This window comes from Diabrotica virgifera, chromosome 5 (genome assembly GCF_917563875.1).
Source record: "Diabrotica virgifera virgifera chromosome 5, PGI_DIABVI_V3a".
Classification (NCBI taxonomy): domain Eukaryota; kingdom Metazoa; phylum Arthropoda; class Insecta; order Coleoptera; family Chrysomelidae; genus Diabrotica; species Diabrotica virgifera.
The window spans coordinates 118,905,715-118,931,345 of NC_065447.1; the positions used below are offsets into that span (position 1 = coordinate 118,905,715).

The 25,631-nt window shown below is 34.0% G+C and overlaps 3 long non-coding RNA genes across 3 annotated transcripts; all 3 read right to left on the reverse strand.

Moving 5' to 3' along the window:
- Nucleotides 1-290: 290 nt before the first annotated feature.
- On the reverse strand, nucleotides 291-1,626 carry LOC126884339 (uncharacterized). The gene is made up of 2 exons (XR_007697966.1): nucleotides 1,237-1,626; nucleotides 291-1,088 (listed from the first exon to the last, which is right to left on the reverse strand). It is a non-coding gene; the product is annotated as an uncharacterized LOC126884339 (long non-coding RNA).
- Nucleotides 1,627-16,701: 15,075 nt separating this feature from the next.
- On the reverse strand, nucleotides 16,702-19,460 carry LOC126884341 (uncharacterized). Its single transcript, XR_007697969.1, has 3 exons — nucleotides 19,199-19,460; nucleotides 18,631-18,938; nucleotides 16,702-18,213 (listed from the first exon to the last, which is right to left on the reverse strand). It is a non-coding gene; the product is annotated as an uncharacterized LOC126884341 (long non-coding RNA).
- Nucleotides 19,461-23,423: 3,963 nt separating this feature from the next.
- LOC126884347 (uncharacterized) lies at nucleotides 23,424-24,192 on the reverse strand. The gene is made up of 2 exons (XR_007697977.1): nucleotides 24,131-24,192; nucleotides 23,424-23,811 (listed from the first exon to the last, which is right to left on the reverse strand). It is a non-coding gene; the product is annotated as an uncharacterized LOC126884347 (long non-coding RNA).
- Between the last annotated feature and the right edge of the window lie 1,439 nt (nucleotides 24,193-25,631).

A 25,631-nucleotide genomic window follows, 5' to 3' on the forward strand; every position in this document is an offset into this window, starting at 1 on the left:
TCTGTCTCTCTATTAACTGTGACCTCTGTTAACCGTTTTGTAAGAGAGACTAAAAACTTTTTTTACAGTCACCTCCTGTTTTCATATGATATTTTTTGACATGTTTTGTAGTAAATTCAATTATCTATTTACTACAAAACATGTCAAAATTTACATGTGAAAACAGAGATGACCCTAAAAATGGTTTTTCGTCTCCTACAAAATTCATGAAAAAGCAGATAGGAGGTATTGTCACATCACCGACGATATACCAGAAGTATATGTGGCCATACCAAATAATACATCCTTGATAAATATAAACATTTTTATTGCACAAAATCTTGTCATATATTTTTTTCCATAATCATCACTACGATGATGATTCATTTGTATTGAATTGTACATTGCAATTCTCTGATGTTTGGGAAAAAGGGCTTAAGTCAGAATTGCACATCGATAACGTTTTGATGATTTCTGGACCAGAAAAATCGGCTCTTTTTATTGGTACATACAGTTTAAGTCTGCAACACTTTTTTATGGTCCAGAAATCATCAAAACATTATTGATGTGCAATTCTGACTTAAGCCCTTTTTGACAAACATCAGAGAATTACAATCTGGTCATAACTGACCAATGAGCAATTTTAATTTAACCTAAATTACTACTGTTCCTTAAAATGAAGAGCTTACCTCATAGCGTCTCTTATCTAATCTAACAAGATCGTGCACTATTCTAACATACACAGGCACACAAGCACTACGCTCTGCTTTTCACTATCAACTATCACTCAAACTAGTTCAAAAGGCTTTGTCCTCTTCAATCTTCTAGTTTGTCCAGTAGTAGATATGAGGAGCTGGATTTCCTCAATATTCTCATACTTATGAAGTTGTTGTTGCTCATGACTTCCTGTTATTTTCTTGATGACTATATTATCCAGGTTCCATTCCTAGGTCTTGATATTTGTTTATAAAGTAATATCTTATTATCTGGAGTTTCTTCCAACTAGTCAATACACTTTTTATAGGTATCTTTCTTTTGCCTTTCATAGCCACAACAAGGCTATAATACGTTTCCTTCCTGGTTTTTTTGTAGACCACTTTCAGCTGATTCTAAAAAATTAAAATGAATGGTAATTTTTCTATTCTTTACAATTAAAAATCAAAAGAAATAGGTGCTACTATTTACAGGTAATAATATGCATAAATAATTCGTTTCCTAAAGAATACAGAAAATTGAAAACGTTTTTATAATACTTACATAATTGTTTAAACAAAAGAGACCCAGCCAGAGCAAAACTAACAGACAACTGCAAAAAAAGCCACTAATTTCCATTTTTCCACCCCCTTATCTTATATGCATTTTCCAATCAAAATTTTTAGGTTGTCATGAACATGAAAGACTCAACCTCAACAAATAATAATAAACAAAAAGCTCTACTTCCACTTCCCGCCAAATGGACACAGGTTGGTGACACTGAATTCACGCCAAATAAAATGAAAAAATAGAACAATTTTCTTTTTCATCAATTTCTTCACGTGAAGTTTATAACGAACAAACTTAGATGTCAAAGTGTGCTTTTACACGTCAAATTTGGCCTTGAATAACTTGGTCAATTTCTTGTCCAATTTATTGTTGATGTAAAGTGGACTTAAGTCCACTTTACATCAACAATAAACATCAACAATAAATTGGACAAGAAATTGACCAAGTTATTCAAGGCCAAATTTGACGTGTAAAAGCACACTTTGACATCTAAGTTTGTTCGTTATAAACTTCACGTGAAGAAATTGACGAAAAAGAAAATTGTTCTATTTTTTCATTTATTTGGCGTGAATTCAGTGTCACCAACCTGTGTCCATTTGGCGGGAAGTGGAAGTAGAGCTGTAGAGCTTTTTGTTTATTATTATTTGTTGAGGTTGAGTCTTTCATGTTCATGACAACCTAAAAATTTTGATTGGAAAATGCATATAAGATAAGGGGGTGGGAAAATGGAAATTAGTGGCTTTTTTGCAGTTCTGTCTGTTAGTTTTGCTCTGGCTGGGTCTCTTTTGTTTAAACAATTATGTAAGTATTATAAAAACGTTTTCAATTTTCTGTATTCTTTAGGAAACGAATTATTTATGCATATTATTACCTGTAAATAGTAGTACCTATTTCCTATTTCTTTTGATTTTTAATTGTAAAGAATAGAAAAATTACCATTCATTTTAATTTTTTAGAATCAGCTGAAAGTGGTCTACAAAAAAACCAGGAAGGAAACGTATTATAGCCTTGTTGTGGCTATGAAAGGCAAAAGAAAGATACCTATAAAAAGTGTATTGACTAGTTGGAAGAAACTCCACATTGTCGATGCATAATAAGATATTACTTTATAAACAAATATCAAGACCTAGGAATGGAACCTGGATAATATAGTCATCAAGAAGATAGCAGGAGGTCATGAGCAACAACAACTTCATAAGTATGAGAATATTGAGGAAATCCAGCTCCTCGATATCTACTACTGGACAAACTAGAAGATTGAAGAGGACAAAGCCTTTTGAACTAGTTTGAGTGATAGGTGATAGTGAAAAGCAGAGCGTAGTGCTTGTGTGCCTGTGTATGTTAGAATAGTGCACGATCTTGTTAGATTAGATAAGAGACGCTATAGGGTAAGCTCTTCATTTTAAGGAACAGTAGTAATTTAGGTTAAATTAAAATTGCTCATTGGTCAGTTATGACCAGATTGTAATTCTCTGATGTTTGGCAAAAAGGGCTGAAGTCAGAATTGCACATCAATAATGTTTTGATGATTTCTGGACCATAAAAAAGTGTTGCAGACTTAAACTGTATGTACCAATAAAAAGAGCCGATTTTTCTGGTCCAGAAATCATCAAAACATTATCGATGTGCAATTCTGACTTAAGCCCTTTTTCCCAAACATCAGAGAATTGCAATGTACAATTCAATACAAATGAATCATCATCGTAGTGATGATTATGGAAAAAAAAATATATATATATATAGAAATATATATATTTTGTGCAATAAAAATGTTTATATTTATCAAGGATGTATTATTTGGTATGGCCACATATACTTCTGGTATATCGTCGGTGATGTGACAATACCTCCTATCTGCTTTTTCATGAATTTTGTAGGAGACGAAAAACCATTTTTAGGGTCATCTGTTTTCACATGTAAATTTTGACATGTTTTGTAGTAAATAGATAATTGAATTTACTACAAAACATGTCAAAAAATATCATATGAAAACAGGAGGTGACTGTAAAAAAAGTTTTTAGTCTCTCTTACAAAATGGTTAACAGTTAATAGAGAGACAGATAATCGAGGTTCCACTGTATAGTGAAATTTGGACACCCGACACCCCATACAAATTTTATGGGGGTTTTGTTCGTTTAAACCCCCCCCCCCCCAAACTTTTGTGTAAGTTACAATTGAATTATTATTGTGGTACTATTAAACACAATGTTTTTAAAACTTTTTTGCCTCTTAGTACTTTTTTGAAGTCAGTTTTTATCGTGATATTTTGAATATTTGTCAAATCCACCACATATTTGTATATGGTTAAGTACGATTGTAGAGACTAATAATATGAAAATTTATTTATGATTTACATTTTTAGGTATATTTTGAACCATTTTAAAAAGAAGCCATATCTTGATAAAAAGAGCTTTATCGAAAAAATAGAAAGAGGTAAAAAAGTTTTAAAAACACAGTGTTTAACTAATGGTACCGCAGAAATAATTTAATTGGAACGTACCCAAAAGTTTGGGGGGGTTAAAGGGAACAAAACCCCCATAAAATTTTTATGGGGTGCACAAATTTCACTATAATTTTTCTTTAAGATGTTACTGCAATAATATTGCTTCATGTCCATTTTCAATAAAAAATCTTTAATAGTTTTCGATATATTCGAAAAAATCGAATTTTCATTTTGTATCTTCAAAGGGCTGTAACTTTTTTTGTGTGCATATTTGTACTAAGGTAAGTTAGGTTCATTCAAATTATTTTTGGTCCCAGAATATGTGATTTAATTTACGACCAATCTTTTCGGGACACCCTGTATAATAAATGGGATTAGCTGGCTTAAAAATTCATAATCTACGTTCTGTAGAAAATATACAGTTTTTGGTTTCTTTTTAACTAGATCTTAATATCTAACCAAGCATTTTAAGACCTTTTTATTATTTTTTCGATGATATATTCATGTTTTTAGTTTGTTCAAAATATTCTAGTCTAGATGATTGTACACTATAATAGATAGCCAACTAAATAAACACAAAAATTTTATTTTTGTTACAGCCTGTATATAAGTTTACCTATATATACAGTGCATTACGCACCACCTTAAAAATTGGGCATTTTTGATGTCTCGAATTTCCTAAACCTGTTGTCCCATCTAAGTGATTTTTTTATAATAATATAGCCTGAGGCTATAGGTTACTGCCTTATGCTTGTCATGCACGGGGAGCTATACTGTAATATATATTATATCACGTCGCTCTCTATAGTAATGAGTGAGCCTGCACATACGGAACCATTAGTTCCCTGTCTGCAGGCTCACTCATTACTATAGAGAGCGATATGATATAATATACATATATTACAGTATAGCTACCAGTGCATGACAAGCTTAAGGATGTAACCTATAGCCTAGGCTATATTATTAAAAAATCACTCAGATGAGACAACAGGTTTAGAAAATTCGAGACATCAAAAATGCCCTATTTTTAAGGTGGTGCGTTAATTTCTTGGAGAAGTGTATTGTAATTTAATGTAAATAATGTAATATCCAATAATTGTAATTTAATATAAGATGTAATATAAGTTCCTTAAAAATATATTTTTTATTTCCCACCATACATTCTCCACAGGTCTAAATATCGATGCTAGATGTCCACCGGAGGTCCTCTCAGGACGTTAGATGGACGTTCGGCAGCAAGACATTGGACCAAACTGGGACATCCTATGAAGGTCCAATTGACATTCACTGAACATCCCCTCGGACGTTAGGTGGACGTCCATTGGACGTTTGGCAACGTGGCATTTGGACCAAAATAGGACGTCCTGTTAAGGTCCAATTTACGTCCCCTAGGACGTCCGATTAAGGTCCAATGTACGTCCCTTCGGACCTTAAGTGGACGTCCAACAGACATTCGGTAGCGCGACATTTGGACCAAAATAGGACGTTCCTTGGACGAAAACGGACCTCCCTAAAGTCTGTGAAGGACATCCTTGTGCTATTAGGGATGTAGGTATATAGTATCTTTATTCTATTATATTCTACTCTATTTCAAACCTATTCTATATAAGTATCTACACATTACACCTATTATCATCATCATCATTCTCTTTGCCTTATCCCTATGCAGTGTCGGCTTCCCTAATTGCATTTCTCCACACAATTCTATCTTGAGTCATATCAATGTTAATCCCCTTTACCAACATGTCCTGCCTTATCGTCTTCTTTGGTCTTCCTCTCCTACTCCTTCCAGGAATCTGCACTTCAGCTATTCTTCGTATTGGGTGATTAACGTCTCGATGTTGAACATGACCAAACCATCTTAACCTATGCTCTCTCATTTTGGCATCAATTGGTGCCACACCTAGACTTCCCCTAATATACTCATATCTAATTTTATCCTTCTTTGTCACTCCACTCATCCATCTAAGCATTCTCATTTCCACCACATGCATTCGTTGTTCCGCTTTCTTTTTCACTGCCCAACATTCAGTTCCGCGCATCATAGCCGGTCTTGTGGCTGTTTTATAGAATTTTCCCTTCAGCTTCATTGGAATTTTTCTGTCACAACACACCACTCGCTTCTTTCCACTTCATCCATCCAGCCCTAATTCTACTGCATGCATCTCCATCTATTTCTCCATTACTCTGTAATACCGATCCTAGGTACTTAAAACTATTGCTTTTCACAATCATTTCACCTATTATATTATATTTTACTTTATTCTATACTATATATCTATTCTAATCTATCTATATATTTCATTTAATCTGTTACATTCTACTCTATTCTGTTTTAAATCAAATACTTTATTAGTAAGTATCTACATATATATTACATCTATTCTATTATATTCTACTCTATTCTATTTCAGTTTATTTTATACTATATATCTATTCTAATCTATCTCTCTATTTTATTTATTTTATTAATCTGTTCTATTCTATTCTGTTTCAAATCAAACACTTTACTCAAACAAAGAAACAAACGACATTCAAAAGCTTCTAATAAAAAAATCATTGCATTGGTACTACTGAAAATATTGACATTTTTACAACATTTATTCCAAGTTCCTTCAATTTTTTTGAGGACAAGAAAATTTTGCTTTCAAGAAATTCACGAATTTATTGGCGTCAAGTTAATAACGAACAAACTTGGATGTCAAATTGTGCTTTGAGAACACGTCAAATTTGGCCTTGAATAACTTGGTCAATTTATTGTTCAATTTATTGTTGATGTAAAGTGCACTTAATGCAAATTGTTGTTACCATCAGCAGTGTTGCCTGAGTTTCAATATTTATTTAAATCAACGAACTTGGTTGAAATATTACATATAAATGTAAATATTTACAAGTTTATCTCGATGGCTTCGATTAATGTTTTTTCCATATTATATATAAGTTCACCATTTATTAACATTTTAACAATAAGCCCCTTACTTACAAATTAACTATCGAATATATAATATAAGTATTTATTAAACCGATTAAAGGCAAATTATGCACCTATATAGGTATATTTTTTTATTTTTAAAAATAAAATGCAAATATTGAGCATAGTTATTTATTAATATTATCTTGCCCAAGCATACTTTCGATCTAAGTATACCTTCCCAGAATGAAGACATTTACTTAAAATTAACGATACAAATAACATACACTGGACAAAGGACAAACAGATTAAAATATTTGAACGAGATAACATTGTTCAGAGTTTGGTGGTAAAAATATACGGTGATGAGTACATTAATAACTGGCAAAATAACGGAAAACATATTACGTTGTGAAATAAATAGATATGAAACCAGTAGAGGTGGGAAATTATATATAAAAACCTAGAAATTTACCTTATATTGATAGTTTGGCCACGTATCGGAGTCAAATTATGACAGAATTTATAAAATTTTCCTGCCACAGTTTGACTCCTATACGTCGCCAAACTCATCCGATACGTCTTAAGGTGAGAAACTATGAATATAATGTAAATTTATAGATGTCTATTGATAATTTCCCACCTCTACTAGTTTCATCTCTTTTTACCTCTCAACGTATTATGTTTTCCGTCTTTTGCGTTATTTTGCCTGTTCTTAGTGCACTCATCATACTGTATACCTATTCAGCAAGAATGTTGTTATTATAGAAACTAGCTTCAACTCAATTCAATTATCAAACCTTGCTTACGCATGATAACGCAAAAGATTGAAAACATAACACGTTGTGTAATAAAAAGAGTTGAAACTAGCAGAGGTGTTAAACTATCGATAGGAACCTATAAATTTACATTACATTACATACTTCACCATCTTTAGACAATTTTAGTATGAAAGGAGTATGACAAGCAGAGATATGTAAAGAAAATAGATCAGGCTAGTCATATGCCACTCAATGCATCGGGGTGTAACGCCGATATCAGGTACGGTGGTCTAGCTATCTTTGTCTGTCGTGCGAGTGTGAGCGTATCTACCAAGAGGTGGGAATAACGGAACGACAGTGACACACAGGCGGCGGCCATCATATGCTAGAGAGAGAAAGCTAAGCGCCGGTAGAGAGAGATAGATAGACCACCGACCCGAACTGTTCCGCGTTACGCTATTTTTCGAACTGGCCTAATCTATTCTGTTATATCTATGATGGCAAGTGCCACACACAATTTTATAAAATTCTCCTGTCACAGACGTCTAAAGGTGAGAAACTATGTAATATAAATTTAAGTATAGCTTCCTATTGATAATTTTACATCTCTACTAGTGTCATCTCTTTTTATTTCACAACGTGTTATCTTTTCTCTCTTTTACGTTATTTTGCCCGTTATTAGCTCGCTCATCACTGAATATTTTATAAATTCTTGGCTTGTGGCAGGTGTCGTCCATTGACGACTCTCTAGAATTGACCTAGCAGCTTGGTCTTCTGCTTCTGGCCAAAGTCTTTTATAGGCGTCTGTCAATCATTGGAGGGTTTTGAATTTTAAACTTTATCGCAGAGTAAATGTTGAAAAACACTTTTTATTATACCTAATAAATAAACAATATTTTAAACTTATTTTTATTTATAAACATATTTTCCGTATATTAATTTTCGATATTGTCAAAAATAGAGATATTCTTGAACAAGGAGCACATTATTTAGACACTTTCTATACAACTAATAACGCATTTGATATCTGATGAGATTCAATGTATAGAGTAGGTATAGAGATCTTCTTCCTTACGTGCGGTTTCATAATCAGTTAAAGTGGACTTTAAATTTTAAGTTGGTAACCTTATCATATGGGGCTTTTCATTCACAGTCATTTGTTTCGAGCTTCTGTCTTATGTTGTATAATCCGTGTATATTAATATTGTACACAGATTATACAACATCTGACAGAAGCTCGAAACAAATGCCAATCGATGAAAAGCCCTATGGGTAAATGTCAATTTTAAAGTGTTAAACATCAACAAAAGTTCACTTTAACGTTGACATTTACCCATATGAATTATTGCATTGATAAAGGTAATATGAATAGTCTCCCGTTTTATACCGCTCACGTGGCTTTGGGAGTATAGCAGGGTAGTCTGCTATTGACTCCGTGCGTCTCCCCTCTACTTACAGTCACGTGACACGCTGTCAGATTTTGTCAGGACGTTTTAACATTAGGTTTGTTCCAACATGAACTTTTGGACGGCCCAGAAACCGTCACGAAACTACTTGTACCGTTTGTTGTGCGCATGTTCGTAATTGTATCGACCAGTTATCGTCCCATGACGGTAATCATATATTTGTCATTTTTGTTGGTGACAGCTTGTGTGCTTTTAGTCGATCAAAGGCTCAAAAAATTTAAAGAATTAAATCCTAGTGCTCAAGTCAGTCCAACCAGCACATTATGCATTTGCCCGATTACTGAAATGATCATCACGAAACCGTCACCGAAAGATCACAATTCTTGTTGGAACAGTGGGAAGGACGATCCGATGACGATCATATTTTTGTTGGAACGGATTTTCTTTACTGCGCAGGAGCGTTACCGTTTCGTGACGGTTCTCGGTCGTGTTGGAACAAACCTATTGAGTCTTATGGGATTATTTTGTTAAACTTGAATATTTTATTTTGTAGTGATAATAACCGAATACAATTGTTAGAATTCATTAGTTATTAATTTATACTGTAATTTATAGTGCAACAAAAATATTTTCTTTTTCGTTAATAAAGATTTATTGACATAAACTGCGATAGTGAGGTTATGTATACAAAATCAAACTGATAATCAATATTGGAAATAGAAGAATTTATATCAGATTAAGTGCGTTTTTATTTTCTGTTTATATTAATACATAATATCACTAGCGTGACACGGCATTTTTTTTAAATGTCTCATTTAAACATACACAAAGCGTCCTGATAAAATTTCAAAAAACCGCCACCATGAGCAGGTCGGTCGATTTTGTTTTGACACTTTGTTAACGCTCAGAGCGAATATCTAGGGCCTACGGTATACAAGGAAGGTAACACCTTCAACCACCTTCAACAGCGTGCCACGCTTCAACCGCCTATTATTACCCCTGGTTTTACCCAAGGTACTCATTTTATTCAGGCTGAGTCGACCTGGGGCCTATAAAAATTTTAAAAATGTCTAGTTGTTCTTGCCGGCGGTAGGATTTGAACTCCGGACCACCGGCACGCGAGCCAAGCACACTACCGCTTAGCTACGCCGGCCCCGACGTAGCCTTAGCCATTTATTTATTAGCCTTAGCCTTTATTTACAGTATCATGGCCTTAGCTATTGATAAAGGTACCAACTTAAAATTTAAAGTTCACTTTATCTGATTATGAAACCGAGCGTTAAGTCGTGTTCTCACTATTAAATAATTTGATTAAACAGTTTGAGCAAACTCCGGAAGTACGTCAAAGTGACGTCACAATTGCAGTTTGTTAAAATTTTAAAATCTGTGTTCTCACTATCAGTCTAGTTTGATCAAATTTTTTTTATTGAGTTGTCTAACTTGTTTGTACTTTACTTAAAATTAAAATTTTTCATTATTATCCTTATTATCCACAATGAAAACTCAGAATGTGACGTCACTAACTTTCAATTTGCTCAAACCAGTTTGATCAAGTGGACCGTAAAGACCGCGTCCCACCATCAAATAATTTGATCAAACTGGTTTGAGCAAACTGAAGGCCCCGTCTCACCATCAAATAATTGACAGTTATTTGATCAAACTTGAAAGTTAGTGACACAAAGTGACAGTTAGTATGTATAGTTTGTGTCACTAGTCAAGTTTGACTGTCAAGTTTGATCAAATAACTGTCAATTATTTGATGGTGAGACGGGGCCTTGAAAGTGACAGTTAGTGACGTCACATTATGACAGCCCTGGGCACTAAGGCTATCTTCTCCCGGTGAGGGTGGTTATCCCTTATCCGAGGGGTGGAATAATTGATACGCTTTTACTTGTTGAGTTGGTTTATTTACACTCACATGAGTATAAGCTGGTAGCGCCGCACCCAAAGAACATCTCGTGTAGAAAGAGACACTATCTTTAATGTGGAAATATTACGTCTGATCACCAAAATAGAATGACGAATGTCTAATATAATATTATGAATTCCCTTGTTATAGTTTTACTGTTTATATTTTTAGAAATGCCTATTCAGCATCGACCATGAAAAGTGTTTATAATTGACTCTGCAATTATTAGTTGAATCGTGATCTGGGCTAACAATATTTATATAATCGAATGAAGGTTGTAATATTGTTATGATGACATAAATAACTGAAAGTAATTATTGTAGATAATTACAGGGTGTTTTAAAGATATATCTACTGAGTACAGATGAATTCTTGTACAACATCCTGCGTGTTCATTGTGGATAATAATGAAAAATTTTAATTTTAAATAAAGTACAAACAAGTTAAGGCTCCGTCTCACCATCAAATAATTGACAGTTATTTGATCAAACTTGACAGTTAGTGACACAAAGTGACAGTTAGTATGTATAGTTTGTGTCACTAACTGTCAAGTTTGATCAAATAACTGTCAATTATTTGATGGTGAGGGGGCCTAGACAACTCAATACAAAAAATTTGATCAAACTAGACTGATAGTGAGAGCACAGATTTTTAGAATTTCAAAAAAACTGCAATTGTGACGTCACTTTGACGTACTTCCTCAAGTACGTCAAGTTTGCTCAAACTGTTTGATCAAATTATTTGATGGTGAGACGCGGCCTTGATAGTCGTGACGTCAAATCAATGTTGGCTACTCTGAAAAGTTTCCAAACAAAGCAAAAATTCACACGTGGTGTTTGTTTTGGTTTTTATAATTGGAATATATTGCTTATTGTAAGATGTTTAATTTTTACAAAATGGTAATGTGTTGGGTGTTGGGTACCCGTGATTGTAATCAATGCTCATAGTATATTTCCCACCATATTTCCATATAGGACTGGTTAAGAACCTGAAGAGCAGTAAGTACTATGTAGTGTGTAAATCCTTGATTTTGTGTAAGGACATTTATAAAATTAAAAGCAATATGATTGATATGACTAACAAGGATTGTGTCTTAAGAAAAAATGTGCAGATTATTGTTAAAATAAAATAAAATTAAAATGGATTACACAAATCACGTGTATAAACAATTCACAGACGTCAAACCTTTGCTTTGTTTGGAAACTTTTTGGACCTTTTGACGTCGCACTATCACGGTTCATTATTTGATAGTGAGAACCAGAGATATGTCAACAATAGATCTGGCTAGGGATATGCTACTCAATGCATCGGCCTCCTATACTGTGGCATCGAGGGGTAACCAAAGATATTATACACATAGATTTGGTCAACTCCGAAAAATAGCGTAACGCGGAGCAGTTCGGGTCGGTGGTCTATCTATCTCTATCTACTGGCGCTTAGCTTTCTCTCTCTAGCATATGATGGCTGCCGCCTCTGTGTAAAGGCCGCGTCTCACCATCAAATAATTTGAGCAAACTCCGGAAGTACGTCAAAGTGACATCACAATTGCAGTTTTTTTGAAATTCTAAAAATCTGTGCTCTCACTATCAGTCTAGTTTGATCAAATTTTGTGTATTGAGTTGTGTAACTTGTTTGTACTTTATTTAAAATTAAAATTTTTCATTATTATCCACAACGACCACTCAGGATGTGACGTCACTAATTGTCACTTTCAGTTTGCTCAAACCAGTTTGATCAAATTATTTGATGGTGGGACGCGGCCTTAACTGTCGTTCCATTACTCCCACCTCTTGGTAGATACGCTCACACTCGCACGACAGACAAAGATAGCTAGACCACCGTACTTGATATTGACGTTACACCCCGATGCATTATTTAGCATATCCCTAGCCAGATCTATTCTTGACATATCTCTGGGTGTAACGCCAATATTAACCCGGAAGTAGTCGCGCTCACTTCTGTAACGTGAATAGTCGCGTGTTAGATTCTATCTCAAAATTGGAATTTAAATACGGATTTACAACAAATTTTTATTTTATATTATTTCTAACAATTATTAAAGCTAATTGGCTGTCCCCATAGCCATAAATTCCACAAAAAGAAGAAGAAGAAGAAATAAATAAATAAAAAAATCCTACGTATTACTACACCCTTCCTCGAGGCACTTACGAAATTTTTTCAAAATTTAAAAATTTTTCATCAAGTTATCGCGAAAAAGGATAAAATGTGAGATTCTATCTAACGGCGTGACTACTCGCGGGTTAAGTACAGTGGTCTAGCTATCTTTGTCTGTCGTGCCAGTGTGAGCGTATCTACCAAGAGGTGGGAGTAATGGAACGACAGTGACACACAAGGTAGATTATTGCATACTATCTATGAACCTTGAGTGACACAGAGGCGGCAGCCATCATATGCTAGAGAGAGAAAGCTAAGCGCCGGTAAAGAGAGATAGATAGACCACCGACCCGAACTGCTCCGCGTTACGCTATTTTTCGGACCTGGCCTAATCTATTGTGTTATTATACCTATGGTGAGAACACGACTTCTAAAAATATTTCAAAATCAAAATTAGCGAAATCAATCCAGTCTTTCTTATAGTTATAAAATAAAAAAAGTACGAGTCAGAAAACGTTGGAGGTTGTCAAATAAAATTAGAGGATGCCAGAAAAAATTGAGTACAGCGACTGTACATGGCAATTGATTGTATCCCCCGTCGCATGGCGAAGGAAAAAATCACCAGTTTTATATAATATTATCATTCCTTAAAAAAGAAATTCCTTTTTAAAAAATGAAAGTATAATTATTATAATATAATATAATTATATAATATAATATAATATAATATAATATAATATAATATAATATAATATAATATAATATAATATAATATAATATAATATAATATAATATAATATAATATAATATAATATAATATAATATAATATAATATAATATAATATAATATAATATAATATAATAATTATACTAATATTATTAGGTAGATATAAAAAAGTTTAAGAGAAAAAGTAACTTTTAGACCTGACAACAATGCATATAATAAGACATATGTTTTAAGATTCTCAGTTGCCAATAGTGTGATCTGACTTAATCTCCTTGGAATAAAATAGTCCTAATATCCACAACAAAGAAATCTATTACAATTCTTATTATCACGAATAATCTTTACATTCTCTAGATAGCAACAAATTTAACTATAACCGCTTCGTTTGATTATAATGTAAAAATCAATTCTGAGTTTTCTGGATCAGAACTTATAATTTATTACTTATTCAAAATCGCGCAACACTGTAAGAAAACGGTTCGTTCGAAGGTGGTTCGAAGAGTAAAAAGCTTGCAACAATTTTGATACTCGATTCTAGATCCTGACCCGAATATTAGCGGCGTGTAATTTGTGTTGATAAACTTGAATCGCGAAATGGCCTGTTTATTATCGGTGGCAATTATGTAGTTCACTTTTTCAGCAATAAAACGACACTAGCATTTGTTTCAAGCTCTATTTTATTCTTCCAAGAAATAAAGTCATCATGGTTGGAAAACTCTATTGTATCCTATTGCATAGGAATGCTATGAGAAGTTTCATAATGTTTAATAAAGTCCTTTTTAAAAGTTGCATGATAATTACACACAGAACATTTATGATGAAATGTTTTAGTTTCTGCATAAACTGATACATTTGTGTGCACTTTTTTGACATGAAAGTTTAAACTTGACTTATATCTAAATTGTTTATCACAATGTGTGCACTTATAGACGTTGCCTTTAAGCACTTTTAAAGGGGCAATTGCATCCAATTTGTCGGGATGCGAACTTTTTACATGTCTTTTTAAATCATGTTTATGTTTATACACTTTTTCGCATTTCACGCACTTATTAATTCTTTCCACACCTAACATTTTCGATGTCAAGAAAATGAAATACATACTCAAAAGCAAACACAAACACACAACTGTAAACAGTAGAAATGATTGAATCGGAAAATTGATCTAACAGCTTCACTGTTCAATTGGTAATTATACAAAGAGTCTACATTCTACCACATCCAATAATATTTTAATATTAAATATCATGTAACCGCAGTAAATATCGGTTTTTATTATCACTAACTAGTCTTTTCAGCGTTTTAAATAACTCAAATTTCGTCGATGTTTATATAGGCAACCCAAATTACACGCCGCTACCCCTCTGGTCAAGATTTAGACAGAATCATTTTACTCGGACCGAAGAGTGACTGTCCTTGAAAATTTTTCAAATAAAGAACAGAGCTCCTGTTAGATATAAAATTTTTAATGGACTGCGCGTGCGTGCTAAGGTTATTGCAACTTTAATAATTATTTTCAGTGCAAAAAAAAGCCTGATCAATGTTCAATATAGGTGATCATTGGTCAGCGCTTTATTTCCTATCGAATACAGTCATTCGTTTTAAAGATTTCGATCAATCAGGGTTACCATGTCTAGGGATTTTCCCCGAATCTAGGGATTTTTTGAAGCTTTTTCAGCTCTGGAAGGATTTTTTTTGAAATCTAGGGATTTATTAAACTGTGCTGGCGCCATTTTTTGTTGTTATTAAATATCTTTTTGTTCAAATATTATTATTATTGTCATTATTTATTGTTTCCTGACATAAATATTCCTAAGTAAACATTAAAACATTACCTAATCAATGATTAAAGTGGATTAAACATAGTGTTTAATAGGTTATAAATTCAATTGACAGCTGTCATCTGTCAATTTCTTCTTTTTTAGGTCAAATTAATACGATTTAGGGATTTCTAGGGGAAATTGAAGTTCCCGTCTAGGGATATTCTGAAATTTCATCTGGCAACCCTGCGATCAATGAGGTGCCAACATCTTTTTTTTCGTCCTTGAATTTTCAACCCTTAATAAAAAATAAACTACAGGTGATCAAAATCTGAAACCTAGTGATCATTGCTGTACAAACCGTGAGCAAAAGAATGGTATAATTATTTTTACGAAATTCGATCAATGAGGTGCTAACATCTCATAACCGATTTCTACGGATTTTTGAAGCGCCCTCTACGGAAATATTCAGTTGCGTTGTTAACAACCCTGCGTACAAATGTGTCGTCTTGGAACGAACCTAAAGAGTTCTGTATTCTTAAATTTTAATATAACCTTACTTTTACAAGTAATTAGGATTATTTTATTTACATGTAAATATTGAAACAAGTATTGTACTGTGTCATAATTAAAACTCATGTTGCAGTATTTTGAAAAAAAATGAAGCTCAAAAGAAATATACTTATACAGTACAAATTATTTTTTAATGGGAATGGAAATTTACGATTTCAAAGGTGGAAATGTGTTGGGATAGTACAGAGTATAGATGGACACTTTTTTATTTTAGTATTAAGTGGTTACATAATTATTCAGAATATTAATAAAATTACTAGTAATTTGAATTAGTTTTAATATGTATTATAATAGTATTAATTCTCATCATGTATCTGGCTAAATAGCTAGACGCTAAAGCCACAAAATAAAAAAAATTGAAAAAAACATTCTTAGTGGCCTAGCACCTTTACTTTGCCTGGGGGCAAGGCGAGTTTAATAAATTCTATTTTCTTATTGCAGTCATTTTGTGACGGCTTGAGAAGTTACATAAATGATGTCTTTAGGCTGTGAAATTTTAACCGTAGAAAGACATCTTTATGACTTGTATTTACATGATATAGGGCTTTTCACTCAGTCATTTGTTTCGAGCTTCTGTCATGTGTTGTCTAATATTAATATATCTATGTCATATGTTATTGATATTGCCAATGATACAAACCAAAGACGTATGACGTGGATATATTAATATTATGTGACACTTGACCGAAGCTCGAAACAAATGACAATCGATGAAAAGCCCTATTCAATAGGGCATTTCATTCAGTCATTTGTTTCGAACATAATATTAATATATCTATGTCGTACGTTTTTGGTATATACCAATGATACAAACCAAAGACGTATGACGTAGATACATTAATATTGTGACTCATGACAGAAGCTCGAAACAAATGACAATCGATGAAAAGCCCTATTGGCGTCTGCATATCAGGATCCGGTAATACTATATTATTTATCTATGATCAGGATATTGCTGGGTGTACACAAGTAAACAACACTTTTTTGATTAAAAGGTTTATTTCATTAAATCAAAACTTACATGGATTCAATTTAAATAAGCTATTTTTTCTATTTAAGGCAATATAATATAAGATATATATTTTAGTATAACTCTCCTACATTAACAAGCTTAACACATTCAGTGGCCATGACGTATGGGTAGCATCACGAAGGTTTTACGGAAAGTACTGACGACACATAAGTTATGTGAGTAGTACTGTGTAAATAAATAAATGATTTAAGTATGTGGTACCAGCCAAGTGGAGCTTGTTCGAGATGGGCACCAAACATGTTAATCTGGTCATGCACAGAGACTTATACTATAATATGTTATATCTCATATTGCTCACTAATGTAATGAGTGAGCCTGCATACACGAACTATAATATATTATTATGGTTCTGTGTATGCAGGCTCACTCATTACTACTGTAGTGAACAATATGAGATGTAATATTATGAGATATACCTATTATATATTATGGTATAGCTCTCCATGAGTGCCAAGTTTTAAACTTAACTAATCACAACTAATGGATACCCTTTTATCCAAAATTTTATGAAAATTTTGAATGGTCATATTGGTATTAATTCCACAACCCCTTCCTATAACAATAGGCCCATTGTTGGATGTTATTGCAGTAGTTCTACTGGAAATACTTACTAAAATTGTATGTATCTGCATCACTTAGAAGTCTACCCAAAAAGCTATTAATACTCTCTAATAAACCATCATTAATATATCTTGTATACATAATAGGATTTTTTTCAGAATCAGATATTTTATTAAGATTTACTTACCATGCCCTATCTATGTGCCAGGCACTTAACAGTCTATTAGGAGCAATACCCATTACATTTGACGAGGCATTGTAAAAGGTGTCGCTTATGCCTGATATGAAAACATTTGACTATACATATAATACCAACACAGACATGTATTTAAAAAAATTGGTAAATTAAAGTAGGTATCTTTTCTATTTGAAAATAAGAAAGCAGTACAAAATCCATTCCCAAATTCATCTTTTACTAATACTGTCATAAGTTCAAAGTCATAGGAATGAGTTCCATCGATTGCGATAAAGGATTTACCAAACTTAATTAACATTTCCTTTTGGCACAGTATTAAGGAAAATAAGACATAAATGTTAAATTCAGAATGAATATCCATCAGTATGCCCTGTTGTTTGTAAAATACTATTGGACATAAGTCTGTAAGCATTCAACCCAAAAATAAACACTGGTTGCATCATCATTGTACATATACCCATCTTTCAAATCAATGCCATAAGAGAGTTTAATGTTTGTGATATCTTTTCTTGTAAGTAAATCAATTCTTTTTAATTCGCCTCCTATGCTATTATGCTATCCTGAACAGTCTGAAGTTTACTAAAAAAGTAAAATATAGGTATAGTTTGAAATACTACTGAACCACACTAGTTTGAAATTGTAAACTCTAAATATTCATGATTAATATTTAAAAAGTGGTTTAGTGGTAACATTATTGTTCTAAATTATATTGTGTATATCGACGGAGGAAAGGCAGGACCTCATAACTGAAAAATTTGTATAAAATGAGTTACTTCGGTTTTCACTTTAGAATAAGTGTATCAGCACCTATTAAACAGCTTTTAGAGCTGGGAAAGCCTTTTGGAAGCCTTCCGGAAACTTTCCCAGCTGTAATCGCTGTTTAATAGCTGCCGATACACTTATTCTAAAGCGAAAACTGAAGTAACTCATGTTATAAAATTTTTTCAGTTATGAAGTCCTGCCTTTCCGCCGTCGATATGCAAATATTTTACTTACATTTTTGAAGAAAGTCTCAAAATAAACGTTGAAGAGATATTTATCTGATTTTGGTGTTTATGTAAGTGCTCTATATCATCCTCATGCCCGTAATGTGTTTTAAAATAGTTTCAATATTTTTAGATACTATTATTCGACTAGTACACCAAATAAACATTTTGCAGGATCCTTGGGATTTTAAAGCTCTTTCTCTATCTTGTTTTGTAAAATAATTTTTTGAGGATCACATACATATACATTCATAATAAGATGTTTCATGTTCTTGTACTCTTGTTCTCTTCTTCCTGTGCCATCCATACAGTGCAAATCTAAAAAAATAACATAACAGAACAGGTGATTACATGGGCAGTTATACTACTGACAGCTTACTTTGTATCTAATCTATTATCTAGTATTACTCTATTAGTATCTTCCTCATGGACCTATAAATAAAGAACCTATCTTTATTTATAGGTCCATGATCTACCTACATAAAACTATCTTTGAAATCTAAATTTTTGATATCAACATCAACCTTAATACTTAAAAAATAAATAATAATGTGGAAGTTACATGTAGGAGTACCTACCTAAAAGTTTTTGAATTGCAATTTTATCAACTGGAAAAGACTGCAACAGAATGAGTTTGAAATTATGACACAGCACAATATTTATTGTTTCAATTTACATGTAAATAAAATAATAATAATCCTAATCACTTGTAAAAGTAAGGTTAAGATTTTTGACTTGAGAAAACAGAACTGTCAAATTTAAAACCAAACTGCTACAAAATTTTAAAATTCCCGCTAAAAGGAATCTGGCAACATTGCCGTCGTTTGCTGGACATTTAATTTCTCCCCCCTGTTTGTCAATTGCAATCGCACTTTCCAAGTAGGCGAATAATTCTGTACTTGCGAAGTACACGAGTCGTTAAAGGTCGGCTTTATATGTTAAAAAAAACAAAAACCATTTTTATTTAAAATAGAATAATTTTTATATTTACATAAACAACAAAGCTGTAACTGTTTTGCTTATTGTTACGTTTAAAAGAATAATATTTTATGTTTCAATTGTATTTTATTATTTTTACCTTCTTATTACATTTTATTACATGTGGCTTCTTCTGCCGCCATCTGTCTGGTTATGGAATGTTAGCACCTCATTCTCATATCGGTCACGTTTCGGACACCAAAGATCAGTTGGTTTCAGATTTTGGTCAGTTGTAGTTAATTTTTTATTAAGGGTTGAAAATTCAAGGACGAAAAAAAATATGTTGGCACCTCATTGACCGAAATCTTTAAAACTGACTGTATTCGATAGGAAATAAACCGCTGACAAATGGCTCCGAAACGTAGGTACTCCAAAGACCATCTTCGCCAAAAATGTTGACGGAGAAATGAGATCCCGTAACGATCCTTTTTAAATGCGATTTCATAGATTTTACTCCCGCCTCCCATATTCCGCCGAAATGAGGGGAATGCGAAGGAATAAATTGCCAATTGATTTCATCATTGCAGCATGATTCCGCGATTTGTTTTTCATTAGATTTGATAAACTTACCGAGATGCTTAAGCTCGTTATGACAACCTACGAAGTTCGTGCCATTATCGGACATCATTTGAACTGGCTTGCCTCTTCTAGCTATAAATTGTCTTAAAGCAGCGAGGAAGCAAGACGAAGTTAAGTCTGTGACCAGTTCCAAGTGTATCGCTTTAGTAGCTAGACAAATAAAAAGACTAACATAAGCCTTGTAAGTACCTGGGTTTCTACCTTGTCTTGTTTTGGGAGTGAACGGGCCTGCATAGTCCACTCCCGTGATTGCAAACGGAAACGATGGATTTACTCTAGATGCAGGAAGATCATGGGTGTACATTGAGGAGGATTGGCATGAAAACAGCGTATACATTGACGAACAACCTGTTTCGCAATAGGCCAAAAACGTTCACGAACGACGGACAATAAGTGCTGAGAACCGGCATGCAACAACCTTAGATGCTCCGACCGAAAGATCATAGTCGTAACAGGATGATTTGCAGGAAGAAGTATTGGATGTCTTTTATTAAAATCATATTTAGAGTTGCGTAATTTACCACCGACTCTGATTACTCCATCACTATCCAGAAATGGATTTAAAGAAAGAATTTCACTTTTAGAAGACAGCGATTTTTCCTTGGAAAGGTTATGAAGTTCCTTTGGAAATATCTCTGCTTGAACCATTTTTGCAATACATATGACAGAAGCTTGAAGCTCTATGGTGGTTAGAGGATTGGAAACCATGCGTCTTGACGTTGAGCTATTTCGGAAGAGACGCAAACAACGAGAAATAACTCTTGTGAGAAACGAGAAATTGCTGTAATTCTGAAATGGAAAAGAGTGCACGAAGCTTGTGACCAAAGAATGAGTAACTTTCTTAGTCTCTGGAAGATCTTGCTCAGGCTGAATGCTTAGGACCGGCCAACTATCAGGAGATTCCATGAGGAAGGGAGGACCGTGCCACCAAATTTTTGATGACATAAGTCGACTGGGTTCCACACCTCGGGACAATAAATCCGCAGGATTATCCTTGATACCGACATGTCTCCACGCACCAGACGAAGTGCTGGATTGAATTTCAGACACCCTATTAGCCACAAATGTTTTAAGAATATGTGGTGGTGAGGTTCTGATCCACCCTAAGACGATAGTGGGATCGGTCCAAAGAACAGTATCATGAAATTAAAGCCTGAGCGGTTCTGTGACTTTCTTCACGAGCCGTGACAATATTAAGGCTCCACAAAGTTCCAATCCATGAAGGCTGATTTTTTTAGAGGAGATACTCTTGTCTTGGCACAAAAGAGACGCACCGATATATTACCTTGTTGATCAATACTTCGATTATAAATGACGCCACCATATGCTGCTTCGCTAGCGTCAAGGCCGCGTCCCACGATCAAATAATTTGAGCAAACTGAAAGTGACAGTTAGTGACGTCACATCCTGAGTGTTCATTGTGGATAATAATGAAAAATTTTAATTTTAAATAAAGTACAAACAAGTTAGACAACTCAATACAAAAAATTTGGTCAAACTAGACTGATAGTGAGGCATAATAGTGAAGATAATTGGAGCAAGCATCTTGTAGCAAGAAAGCTGGTAGAAGCAGTGCCGTAAGTTACCGTGTTCAGAGAATAAGTTTGCAAAGGCTCCTGAGGATCCCGTCTCCATAGAATTAGCTAGAGGCTTCGTTCAGAAGGACAAACGAGAATTTGCCGATACATCTTGGCGATGTCAGCAGAAGCCACATACGTGTGTTGCCTGAATCGAAATAGAATTGATATAAGATCATTTTGGACGACTGGTCCGACCATTTGAAGATCATTAACTGAAACACCTGAAGTGGTAGGACAAGAACCATCGAACACTACACTCAGCTGAGTAGTGAGACTATTCTCCTTAAGGACTCCATGGTGTGGGAGATAGAAGTGAACTGGGTCTCTAGGCTCCTCAACCTTAGACATATGAACCCAATGAAATATATTCGTCCATAAATGAAACATACATATCATTCATGATAGGATTATTCTGAAGTGTTCGTTCTAGATTAAAGAATCTTTTTTCCACAAGGAAAAAGTTTTCCTGTAGTTGGCTGTATACCATGTGATACAAAAAACAATAAATCCTGTATAAAAGGTATATTTAAAAAACCCTCAAAAGGGCCACATCAAATTCACATAACTAGTTTTCGACTGGTTTGCCAGTCATCATCAGTGCTTACCTAAAGTGAATATAACCTGATAAAAGGCAAAGATGTTGAAATTTTGACTAGGGTTAAAAAATTATTAGGTTATACTCACGTGCAATGTACATGCTAGTCACCAAGATGGTATTATACATAGGGTTACCATAAGTCCGGATTTCGTCCAGACAGTCCGGATTTAAAAGACATGTCCGGATTGTGGTCCGGATATGAGAAATGTCCGGATTTTTTTTCTTTGCTAAAAAAATGGAAAATACTTGGCCCAACGGTGGGAAATTTCATGCGCTAAATCAAATGGTTAAGGCTACAAGGTGATCCTACCTGGAAAGAGATGGAAGAGAGCGCTTTAACTATAGTAAGCGTTATACCTACAGAATTCTGTAATGTGGATAAAATTCTAAAAAAGCTGAAACCTAAGTGGACTTTACTACCTAAAGAAGAAACCCCAAACACTGAACGTATCTTTTCGATGATGAATTTTATATGGACGGCTGAAAGAGGAAGATTATCTCTGCCTGTTGTAAAGGAGCTTCTCAATATTAAAGGAAATTCTGTAATGTCATGTTCCGAATTCCATGACAAAATTAAAAATGACAAGCCACTTTTGAGAGCAATTATGTCTTCTGAAAAGTATGAAAGAAGAACAGATGAAGAACATCCTATACCTGGGCCCAGTACAGACGCATATATGTACATTTAAAAAATCGGCTCCTAAATGGACTTCCTCCCCCCGAGGGGAGGAATTCCTCCCCTCGTTTCTCCCAGCAGTGTGGTGTTGCTTAATGCCCTGGTCTTGTTATGATCAGGATGTTACAAAATCCCCACGCGTCACACGTTGGGCGCCATTTTTGTAACATCCTGATCATAACAAGACCAGAGCATTAAGCAACACCACACTGCTGGGAGAAACGAGGGGAGGAATTCCTCGAACATCCTTTAGGATATTCAAAAGAAAAACGTCCACCGTTCCATCCATCAGAATGGTGTTCTGCCCGACTGCTCAGCCCTGGGTTCGTTCCCTGTTCATTCTTCCTTCACACCCGTCCCAGAAAGGTACAGGAAATAAAAAGTCTACCTAATCATTTTAAATATACTATTTATTCAGATATAAAAAAACTTAACAAAAATCATTTTATTGTATACAGACAACCAAGTTAATTTTCTGAGCCCGTAACCGAGACCCTGCTGGTAATCGGTACAAAAGTTATAAAGATAAAAATTTACTCAGCTAGTCTTTCCGTCACAGTTCCTAAAGGAGGTCCCCAATCCCTGCAGAATTTGTCGTCGCCGGCAGTTATGGGAAGTCTAGGGCTCCCTTGTTGGGCTGTCTCGTCTCTGTAGGGCTGTCTTGTCTAATTCATTCTACTGATGCATCAGGATACGGTTGTAAGCCAGTTTCGCTCTTCAAGGTAGTGTGTTTTCTTTTCCAGGTAGTGCTTGATTAAAGTCTTCTTCCCGAGGTAGGGGCTAGAAAATTTCAAACAAGGATCAGTTTTCTCCCAAAAGAAAAGCCCGATCAGAAATAAAGCTGAGCATTGAAAGAAACACGATCTCAGCAAAATCTCTGACCACGGCGTGGTATTATTAAAAATAAAAAGAAACGGAAAGAATTCTATCAATAAAATATTATAACTATGTACAGGAAATAAAGTAATATATTATATACCAGAGAAAAAGAAATAAAATTATAAATGTTTTTAAGCTTTATTTCAAGGAGAAAGTAGGTATCTGCTGTGCAAAAGAAATCAGTGAAAAACTTAGGCTAAAACTAGATAATCAAACTTACCCATTGTTTAACGGCCTACACACAAACACGATAATGTATGCCAATATTGTGCCCGATTTACGTGGCAATGGCAAAAGAAGCAAGTACAAAGTTGTATCGGATTAAATACCTTCGAAGAGATGTAGGTACTAATTGATTTGACGATAGTAGGGTCGCTTATAGAAATATATAGTCCGAGGGACAAATACCAAGCGGAGCTTGGTGTAGCGTTCAATCGGCTGATTGAAACGTTACACCTGGATGTTTAAAATATTATATAATTTGTCCTAGGTAACATCTGAGATCTGGATATGACTTGTTCACATGTTGGAAGTGAGACGGCAAGTGAAAATGAAATAGTTGGGAACCTCGGAACGATGACAAGACAAACGACAGTTCCACAGGTAGTTTAAAATAACCTGTCATATTTAAGGGCCGGTTGTTCGAACGCTAATCAACAATGATCATTATTAAATATTTAATTACTGTCACCAAAACTGTCAATGTCAACTTTGTTTGGTTTGCTGAAAACATAATTAATTACAATTATGAGATTTATTATTAATTATGTTAATAATTATTGTTATATTAATTGATTATAGTCTCAGAATTGTAATTAATTATGTTTTGACAACCGAAACAAAGTTGACATTGACAGTAATTAATTATTTGATAATGATCAGTGTTGATTAGCGTTCGAACAACCGGCCCTGAGAGTGTTGAAATTAGAAATGATGTAACAACACACCCAATGTGAAAATTATCATTTAAAATTCATTAAAGTAGTTGTTGTAGTAAAATGGATTCTCGTATACGCTGTGAGCTCGTACGTAGAGGGATATTTACAAATTCGCGAACGCCAGTAGTGACAAGTTTGTAAACGTTTACCGGAAATTTAACATAAATGTCAAAGTGATTAATTTAAAATTAAAAACATTAATTATAAACAATATTAGTTGGTCAAAGCTGTGGTATATATTTTTTCCTTAAATATACTTACGTTTTAAATACTGAAATTTAAGTTTTTTTAATGTTCCGTAATATCTAATTATAAATAATCTATTATAATCTTAGCGCCATCTACACGATTATTGTCAAAGTATCCGAAGTAAGAAATTGATATTTTATCAATAGAACGTCAAAATGAAAAATCTTAAAAAAATCGATTACAATTTAATTACCTTTTAGCGTTGTAAATATTAAGCGATAACAATTAAATAATAAATTTAAAAATTACTGGTAAAAGTTGAATTAGTAACCGCTAGGAGCGACACCAGCGAAGCTCAGAGCGTATACTGTAAGTGGAACTAGTTAGGCAAACCACATTACACAGGAGTTAAGTATTCGACAACAAATACCGTAATAAAATCTTATTATCAAGAGATCGAAAATTTAAAAAAGCACTTTTGTGGTGAATCTTTTTTCAGCTCTGCTCCTAGATTCACGCAGAGTATCAGTCGAATTCTTTAATGGAAGACTGACTACAAAACGACCATCCAAATTTCTTTTATGAGTCGGTTTA